This window comes from Prosopis cineraria, unplaced genomic scaffold (assembly GCF_029017545.1).
Source record: "Prosopis cineraria cultivar Desert tree isolate PC_DT_omini unplaced genomic scaffold, ASM2901754v1 PC11, whole genome shotgun sequence".
NCBI lineage: Eukaryota > Viridiplantae > Streptophyta > Magnoliopsida > Fabales > Fabaceae > Prosopis > Prosopis cineraria.
Window position 1 is genome coordinate 2,603,589 of NW_026555342.1, and position 11,055 is coordinate 2,614,643.

Below are 11,055 nucleotides of genomic sequence, written 5' to 3' on the forward strand. Positions count from 1 at the left end.
AAATTTTAACATCAAAGAAACTGAATTCTCTAAAATTTTAAATATTACATGAATAATTAAATACTATGAAGGACTTCAATTTATTTTTTGAATCCAAGCACTCATATCAAAAAAATTCTACAAGGGCACTTATTTTTAACCTTCCAAAGCATTTTGGAAGCGCTCTTATAAGTAGTACTCCCATATCTACAAGAACACTTTATAAAGCATTCTCATATGATAGCCTACAAGAACATTTTTTCTAATAAGCGCTCCCATATGTAGAGGCATATGAAAGCTCCTGTATGCCGTTATTCAAGTTTGAAATATATTTATATGTATTTCAAGATTTATAATGTAAATTTTAATTTAAACATTATAGGATTTGGTAATTTACATAAAAAAAAAAGGTTACATTACATAGATTTTCTTTTAACTTTGAGTTGCTTACACTTTACACTTCTATACTTTTAAATTTTTATTTTTTTGCTAAACAATCTGTCCTACTATGTATTAATATGCTATTTCATCAACAAATCATGGTATGTCAATAACAAGGTGCCTTGCATCCCCCAACCAATGATCATTTTTGCCTCCAAATATTTCTTTTACTGTTTGTGAGTAATCTATAATTTGATTATGGATCATTTTTATCTCTAAATATTTGAAATTCACTACCTCATCACCTGAACATTAATGCGCTTAATGATTGTTATATGAGTCCCACTATTTGCATTTTTTTTAATATTTTTAGAATTAAGGGTCATCTTTACCCTGTAAACTTATTCCTTAAGATTTATAAGTACCATAAACTTAATTTTAATTCATTTATATCCTTGAACATTGAAATTCTGTTGCCTTATCGCCTTACCATCCACATGCCTACCAATTTTGTTAGTGGGCCTATGCTTTGCTAAGCTTGCTTTTTTCAAAGCATTAAATGTGGAATACATAAATTAAATTGAACAGTATTATCCAAATCTTTTCTAAGTGCAGTGAAGGATAGAAGCCAAATCTTTTTTAACAGAAAATTATGTCAAGCTTTGGATTACACGCTAATAAATCTCAATTTTGAACCGATAATTATTGATGAAGGAATGACAATAAAATCTTAAGATAGGAAATTAAAGATAGTTAGGTTATTGATAAATTTTTTAAAAAATAAATTACAAATATTGATTTAGATAACTGCAAATGAGAATTACAATTGCAAATTGAAAGTCATATTTAGAATTTAAATATCTTATTTTCAATTAAAACTTTAAATTTAAAATTATCAAAATCAATATTTATAGTTATTTTTTAAAATGGTCATTAATTACTTATTCAGGGACTTTAAAGACATTTTTCCATTATTATTTTTTTCTTTTCTTTTTCCTTTGCCGCGTGATTCAATGAACTTGTTTGTGTCAAGGAAAAGTGAGGGGGGCAAAAACTTGTACGTCAATAAGTCATCTCCATGACATCATTTGGCTTTGATGAATGCCAAGGGGCAGGAGGAATAATTGTTAATGCTAGAGGACTAATTTTATATTTTAATTTAACTAGATACTAAATTTCTAATTAATCCAGCAAATTCAGTTGGGTGCGTAAATGATAATATTATTATGAGAATTAAAAAAAAAAGAATGATAATAGAAAGCTTTTGGCTAATGCCAAGAGACAATTTGAGTTTGACCTTTTAGCGAATGCAAAGCAAAACCTAATGCAAATTATATATAAATGGATCGCTGATTTGAGTAATTACTAATTTTATTATATTGATTGGATTATTAATTTAACCTTCATTTTTCCTGTATCATCTTTCCGCGTGCAATACATTTAGGCCGTTACTCTTTTTTAAAAAAAAAATTGTAGACAAGTATTCTTTTATTATAAATGAAGATGTTCAAGATAAGATCGTATATTAAATGTAAGTATTTATTGAGAAGTTGTTGGCATATATTGTTTGTCTAATATTTTGTTCTTTTAGGAAGTTAAATGCATTTGTTAAAATAAATATACTAATATTTAATAGTAACGACATGAATATCTTTGTTTTATGTTTAAGAGATTTTATTTGCATAAGTATTTTCGGGAAATTAATGCGAAACAGTGGGCAAATCTTCTCAGCAAGTTACCTGAAGCTGCTGGGTTTCTGACTTTGCTAAAAGTTATTACCCTTCGTAGAAAGTTGATGCAGCCCTTATCATTTAACAAGTAGTCGTGTTTAAATTGCAACTATTGTTTATGCACTGAATTAGTTGAAAGAGATTTATCTTTTATTTTAATGTATAGAAGCAGATAATTTCTATTCTTGAGAAAGCTTATTTCTTATAATGAAGAACAACCATGTGTTGATCTTACTGGAATAAATTATGATTGTTTAAGCACAAAATCTCATTTTTTGAATCAATGTAAATGCAAAAAATGTCTTTAGCAAGCAACTTTTTATTACACTTGATAATGTTCGAATCCAACTCAATCAAATAACTATATCAAAAAATTATTATAATATATATATATATATATATAATTCATTCATTTAAAAATATAAAATTTTTTTAATATTTTTATGTTTACTTAATGTGTTTTTTTAAGTGCCCATAAATAAATAAATTATTTTATATTTACTTTGAAGTAAAATACCCTATTAAATAAGGATAAATATAGAAAAATAATATTGTTGAAAATATTTAACTATTTTACTGAAATAAGATTCGATTAAAAATATTTTATATTTTTTTAACAGAGTACGTGTGTGCAATTTAATCCTTTCATTTTTATATATAAGATATGTTTAAACAAATTTTATATACCAATAAAAATTTATTATTTAGTTAAAATCGTATAAAATTATAATAATTTTTTAGTTTTGTCCTTAATAATGCCACAATCAATATCATAGTGATAAAGGATAAAGTACACAATTAATATTTCTTTCATTTTTTAAGATAAAGACAAAATTATTTAATTACTCAAAAAAAATCATTAGCAAACCTTATATATAAAGATAAAATAAATTTTTAAAAAATATCTTATACATAAAAATAGGGAAAGTAAATACTTCCTAAGAACCTCTATTTCCTCCTCCGTATTTTTGTTAGTGCAAGGAGTAGGTGTTTAAAGTTATTTATTTAACATTAATATACTTATATGTGTGTGTATCCCCAATTAAATCAAAATAAATAATTTTTAATGTGTAATATTAAAATAAAATTGTAGTTTTGTTCCTTTAATTTATAATAAATTTCATATTGATTTCTAATTTTATAAAACTTGTTTTCATTTCGGTCCTTAAACCATGGGGCTGTGAAGTAACAGACGTAGTATAATTTTATTTTTTTAAAAAAATAGCTGTCACATAATTCAAACTCACAACAAGAATGGGTCCATCGGTGCTCATTTGTGCCTGTCCCTCCAATCATATTTAAACAGTACAAATTTAAAGTTTTTTATATTTATAAAAATAAAAATTTATAAAAAATTAAAATGTGTTCATAACCAATTTGAATAATATAGATTTAACCTACATAATTTAATTTAATATTTTTTTTATAATTTTACTAACCAAGAGTATTTTGAACAATCCATATTTAATATTTATTTTTTATAAATTTTTATTTTGATAAATACAATATAAAAAATAAAGATGACATCAGAACAGGAACTTTAAAAAACTTTTTTAAAAAAATTAAGTTAAAAATTTTAAATTTAGATAATCAATTTATAAAAAATTATAAAAATATTTGCTATTAAATCTAGATTGACCCAATTGGTGGTAACTAGTAAGTTGATTTATAAAAAGTTATAATTTTTGTAATTTTTTATATTAATAAATATAAAATAAAATATAAATTTTAAATTTTAAATCTAAAGCATTCAGATAATTCTAAATGATTTAGATCTCATAAAAAATTATGAGCAGTTAAGCACTGAAGATGACTCCCTATAAGAATGGGGTACTGCGTGAATAATACTCAAGTATAAAAACTCCTTGGTATTGTAAACAATTATAGTTCAAATTTCATTATTGTTATAAGAATTTTGTTTAAAGATAATTTGTAAATATTTTTATAAATATTTTTAAAAATTTGGGAAATATACTTTGATATTGATGGTCTTAAGAATTCAACCTATCTAACTTTTTTTTAGAAAAAAATTTAAAAAAAATGACAATAAAACTCCTCTAAAATATATAAATGATAATTTAGTCTCTCAAAATGTTATAATTTTTTTAAAGTTTTTAGATGCTTTTTTGTCATTAATATATTTATATAAATTATCAATTTATTTTTATTAAAAATGAATGATTCACAAATTTTATTTAAATATTTATGATTTTTTTATATTTACAATAGTACAACAATAAATATAGATATTTGTAGAGTTTAATAAAATGTATTAATAAAATATGAATATTTGCAAGCTAAATTATCATTTATATATTTTAAAAAAATATATTATTTTTTCAAAAATTTAGCAGAGTTTAATAAAATGTACTCCGTGAGGAGCTTTTGAAGAATCTCTTGTGTTTGAAAAATTTAGTAGTATATTAAAAAAAAAGTTTGAAGAATCTTTTGTGTTTTTTCTATTTTTTTTCATTGCATAGTGGACTCCGTGAGGAGCTGTGGCTGTGGCGTCACCAACCCATCGATCTTTTCAGGGTGCTAATCCATATTATTATTGCTTATTATTACGCAAAACGAATCCCCCCTCGACACGTGATAATCACATGGGATTTACCAACACGTTTCTCCATTTCCGTCCCATTTTCCCCAGGTGGGCCCCACGACGTAATGATGTCGTGGGACCACACGCGCTCCGAGACGCGGCAGCAGGCGGATCTACGGACAGAGAGTGAAAGAAAACTGCTTTTGAAGGTAGGTTAGGTGTGTGTGGTTGTGAGCGTCCCGATTTGATTCCGCTGGGTCCTTATATTCCGTTCCGCCAATAGGAAAGCGACATGTGGAATATCAGTGAGTTGATGATGAGTCAGGTGGAGGCCTCAAACTGGCAAGTGAAGCGTTGCTGGCCTCGTTTTGATTTTTGAAGGACAGACACAGTAGTATTTGAATGGAATCTTGGTTTGGCTTTGAAAATTGTAAAATATAAATTAATTTTTAAAATAATTTAATCTCTCAAATATATATAATTAAATAAAAATAAATTGATTTTTAAATTAATTTAACTTTTATCAATATAATCCTTTACTCTTTCCATTAATTTTTAAAATGTTGAAAATTAAAAATTTAAAGCATTTTTAATATTTTAAAGTATAATTAATATATTTTTTAATGATGTCCTTAATAAATAAATATATATATTTAGGTAAAATATCTTATTAAATAAAATAAAAATATCAATTCAAAAATAAATAAATAATTATTAATGGTAAGAATCAGATAATAAATTTTTTTTTTGTCTTTTTTTGGAAGAAAGGGAAAGAACAAGTAGCTACTCATAATAGCAACATTGGGTAAAGATCTACGCCATGCTAGAGACAGTGCAACACAGCTCTCTGGGGTGATGATAAGGCTGAAATTTGATTGATAACTCACTATATTTTTTTAATAAAGAGACTACACTGTATTTTATTATCTTATTTTTTAAAATTTTAAATTTTTTAAATAAATTATTACACTTCTTTTTCCTTAATTTATATAGATGCATTAATATTATGCTATTCGTATCAATAAATTTTAACAATAGTACTTTTCTTTAAATAAAAGGACCAAATTGGCAAATGAGATAAATTAAAAGAATTAAATTAATAAAAATCAAATTTAATGAACCAAATTAATAATTGAAATAAATTTGAAAGACAGAAGTTCATTATTTCATAAATTTATAATGTTCAAATTAATTAAATAATTAATATTTATTTGAAATGAATTATCTATCTCAAGAAAAATACTCCCTCCTGTCTTTATTATAGAAACTTTTTAAAGAATTGTTTAGTTCTTAATATAAAATATATTACTCTCTTCATTTAAAAATATAAATTATTTTTAATCGAATCTCATCCCCTAATAAAATAGTTACTTACTTTTCAATTAACCTTATCTTTTCATATTTATCCCTATTAAATATTCTATAATAAATATAAAATTATTATCAATAGGGGCAATTTTAAAAAAAAGACAATAATTATACCTCAAAAGATTAAAAATATCTTACATTTTTTAACATTCAACTCCTCAAAAATACCTTACATTTTTAAATGGATGGAGTATAAGATATTAATCATGCTTTTCTAATATTATTTTCACTTAAACTTATTAACCATGAAAGAGAATATAATGAAAATTTTAAAAAATTGTAATAATATAATTAAATTTTTATTTTTAAATAAAAATAATAATTTAATCATATTTTGTTAATTCAAAATGAGCTAGTTAAAGAACCCTTGTGATTGGGAGGGGAGGGAGTAGGAAAATTTTGTTTTTTTGAACCTAACTACCGTCACTTTGGCTCTGAGAGTTTATGGGGAGGCATTGAATGGAAGGTAGCATGATTATGTTGCACCTTTCCAACCTCACTGTAGAAATTCCCTTTGGTAAAAAATTGATTTTAAAATTTAATTACGTGAAATTGACCTAATCGTTGCGGAGATATGCTTTTTTAATTTTATTATTTTCACATTTCCATTAAACTTTTAGGTTTAATGGTAAATGATAGAGCCCAAATTACAGCTCTTATGGGCTTAAGTTCGTAAGTCTTGTTATTTTAAAATCAATTATTTTTTAAAGTTTGATTCCTATATAAAAGACTTAGAACCCATTTTTATAATTTATTATTTTTTAAATTTAAAAACAATAAGTTTTTAATTACAATATTTCATATTTTTTTAAAAAATATAAATTATAATGATTAAAAATCAAAATAAATAATAGAAACTCTAATTTTAAACACAAACATATGTTTTAAAATTTAAATTCAATTTAAAAAATTAAAAATATTTTATTTTAGATGGTTAAAATAAAAATGAGTTTAAAAGAGCTATCTAATTATCAAGATTAGGCTTTAAAATCCAATTTTTTAAAAAAATATTATTTTTTTAATCACAAGTCTTTATAAAAATAAGCTTAAACGAACAGCTTATTAGGCCTAGCCTTATTCCAAGCTCCAGTATATAGCTACATATGTACAAATGGGTTCTTTTTTATGCTAAGTTTGTTTTCCTTTTTTCCTATCAGGCCTAACAATAAATTTTTAATTCCAATATTTCATATTCTTTTTTTAAAATATAAATTATAATGTTTAAAAATCAAAATAAATAATAGAAACTCTAATTTTAAAGACAACCATGTGTTTTAAAATTTAAATTCAATTTAAAAAATTAAAAATATTTTATTTTTGATGGTTAAAATAAAAATGAGTTTAAAAGAGTTATCCAAATCTAAGCTCATTTTTTATGCTTTAAAACTTAATTTTTTAAAAAAAAATATTATTTTTTTCAATCACAAGTCTTTACAGAAATAAACTTAAACAAACAGCCTATTAGGCCTAGCTTCATGCCAAGCTCTAGTATGTAGCTACATACGTACAAATGGGTTCTTTCTTATGCTAAGTATTTTTCCTTTTTTGTGGGAAATGACATAGAAGCTGGTGGTGCTGGACCACTAAAGAAACAAAGTGATATTGAAAGGTGACAAAATGATTAAAAAATCCCTAAAATATATAAATATCAAATAATTATTATGAAATATAACAATTATTGTGTAGTCCTTTAAAATTTGTTTGATATTTTAATTTTTGTGAAGTGGCGTGTTTAACCCACCTAGTAAAAATCACTGACAAGTTAACATTGAAAAATACTACTTTATTTGATGAAATGACTATAATAGAATAGTAATTAGCTACTGCCCCTGTTCAAAGTTATTCATCAGTGAAATTTAACTACTAAAAATCTGTGACAAGTTCCAATCGAAAAATAACTTATTGTTTTTTTTTTAATGACTGAAACGGACTAGCAAAATGTTTTAAAGTTTGTTCATCTTTCTTTTATTTTTCAGATCTGTATAAAAGTTTTTTTACATTAAAACTAAATGACAAACAAGTCTCTAAAAACTACAAAATAATTATCACATTTTGCAATATTTATTTGTTATTTACATATTTTAGGAAATTTTTTGTCATTCTCCCTTGTAAGAATGTGAATTTATACAATTATATAAAAGGACTGATTTACAAAAAATGATTAAAATGCCTTTAAACATTTAGAAACTGGGCTCATTTGTAGACTCAAAAAATTCAGAGATCAACTGTAAAGATTGAAAGAATTATTTTTTTTATAGAAGAAGAAATATTATAAAATAAAAGGGTTAAGTTATAACCAAAGGGTCAAGAAAACAAAAGCATTAGAAAAAGGAATAGGAACCTTATAGCTTCTAACATTACCTAATTTTAATTTTCTGTATGGTTTTGCTGTGGCCTTATAGTAAAAAAAAAAAAAAACAGGAAAAGAAAAAGAAAAACGATTGGAGGTTGACACTGACAGTTGCAAACCATTGCATTAGACTTGGAGTAAAACATAAATGTTATACTCATCAAAGCATGTTGTTAAATTATTATTTTGTTTTTTTTTTAATTGAGAGAGTGCATGAGTATTTCTCTTTATACGCAATCTTATCCATTCATTTAATTTTATATCTGTCCATTTCAATTTTTTAATGGGTTGTGATTTTTTATTTTGAAAAAGCCTAATCATGTATGATTTTTTTCTCATCTGAAATCATCAAGGATTTTTGGCCAAAAAAAAAAGAAGGAAACATTAAGGATTGAACTGTGAAACAAATATGCTTATACACAAAACACATAACTTATTTTGTTACTATTATTGAAAAAAAAAACTCAATAACAAATATGGAGATGAATGAATGATACATCCAAAAATTGTACCCCTCCTATTCTTAATATAATTCACATTCTACTAAAAATTTGTGATCCTTTTACCGAAACCAAATGTAGCCTTTCTTCTTAGTTACTTTGCATAAAAATATTGAGTATAGATACTTTCTTTCAATTTTTATTCTTTCACATTTTTTTTATGGGTAGAGTAAGAGATTATTTTAAGAAAGAAATATTTTTAAAGAAGATGTATTTTATAAAGATAAAGTGATTTTTTTTATTTTCTAAGCAATACCAATAATTCAATCACTTTTCTTTTTTGACCAGAATATTTAATCACCTTTCTGGACTATTAAAAGGGACTTGAATTCATATAGGACCGGGAATAAAAGGATACTTTTTTTTTTTTTTGCCAGCCGAATAAAAGGATACTGCTACTTAGGACACGTACTGATTTAACGCAAGCATGTAGTATAATTATTGACATTTACACAGATTTATTTGTTGTATTAATTAATGATTAATAACGAGGAGGACTGGAATTTGGTATCTGCTGCAAGCCTGCAACTTGTTTTTCGGCAACACATTTGTCTCGAAAGTAGCACCACACATGAAGAATCCAATTCTTGGATTCTTATTATGGTGTTACGATACGGTCAAATTGAAAATATTGAAACTGTAGGGTGCCCTTTCTAATTAATTATTAATTAATACTCTATCTCATAATTTAGGACCCCTGTTTCGTTTTTTTTTTTTAAAGGAAAGTGCACAGTCTAAGAGAATGGGGAGACTGATACTCATTTCCGTGCCAAATTATAAAACAAATATAAAATTACTTTTTTTATTTTTATATATAATGTGTTTTTAACACAGTTCTTCGTACTGATAAAAATTTATTATTTAATTAAAATTATATAAAATCATGATGATTTTTTTAGTTTTGCCCTAAAATTAGTGTCGCAGTGTTGATGGATAAAATACACAAATAGTATCTCCATTTTTCATGATAAAGGTAACATTGTTCAATTATTTAAAAATATCATGACACTCTTTATATTCAGGAACAAAATAAACTTAAAAAAAAAGTCTTATATATAAGGACATATGGAGTTTTTTTTTGTCCCATAAAATATAAGACAATTTAAAAAAAATAAAGTTTCATTAATGTTGGTGGTTTGGTTTGGTTTTACAGTATAAGTTATTAATGCAAAAGCCCCTAAATTTAACTTAGTCAAATAATTATATTAAAAAAAAACTTATATAGTTAGCCACAAATATTTAAGGTGCCTGCTTTCAATTAAACTAAAACATGTAAATATCTTATATATGATTTATTTCACAATAAATTTTTATTATTAATACTATTAATGCATTAAAGTCCAATTATCATAATTTGATAAAATAAAAATATATAAAAATAAGTACACAAGTCTTTTCTTTGAAAGTACATGAAATATATAGAGATAAATTTGAAGCTTTGCATTATCATTTTCTATATTCGTTTATTTTTCAATGAATTGTGCGGTCGTTACTTTCGAGAGATCTAAATTTGTCCTTTGTCAAATGTTAACAAAATTCATACAGGCAGGTTATACGAATTCTCAACTACAATAACAAATACTGTATTTTCATTATATGTGTAAAAACTTTAAAATACATATACTTTCTTTATTTAAAAATATAAAATATTTTTAATCAAATTTTATCTCAATAAATTAATTAATTATTTAAAATTAACTCTATCTTTTTATATTTATCTCAATTAAACATCCTACAATAAATATAAATCATTTATCATTAGGGACACTTAAAAAAATAATGATTATACTTCGAAAGACTAAAAATATCTTACATTTTTAAATATCTGATTTCTTAAAAAATTATTTAGATTTTTAAAGGGAGAGAGTATCTATATAATTATTACTCAAATTTCATAATTATAGTTGGCTAGAACTTAACATCATAATCTGAAAATTTATATTTTTTTTATTTCTGTTGTTAAAATTTTCAGTTTGAAATATGAAAAGTCTATACTTTTTGATACCTTAAATCGTTAATACTTCTTTTAGTTCTATTTATGAGGCAAATTAAAAAAATGTTTTCAACTTTGTTTATAAAACATATCATTAATTTTCTACAACATATTATTAAACATTTATTAAATTTTGCATAGTAATTTGAATAGAATAAAAGCATATCTTTTTTGGCTCGTTTGAAGCTCTCTGTTTTTTTTTTTTAACCAAA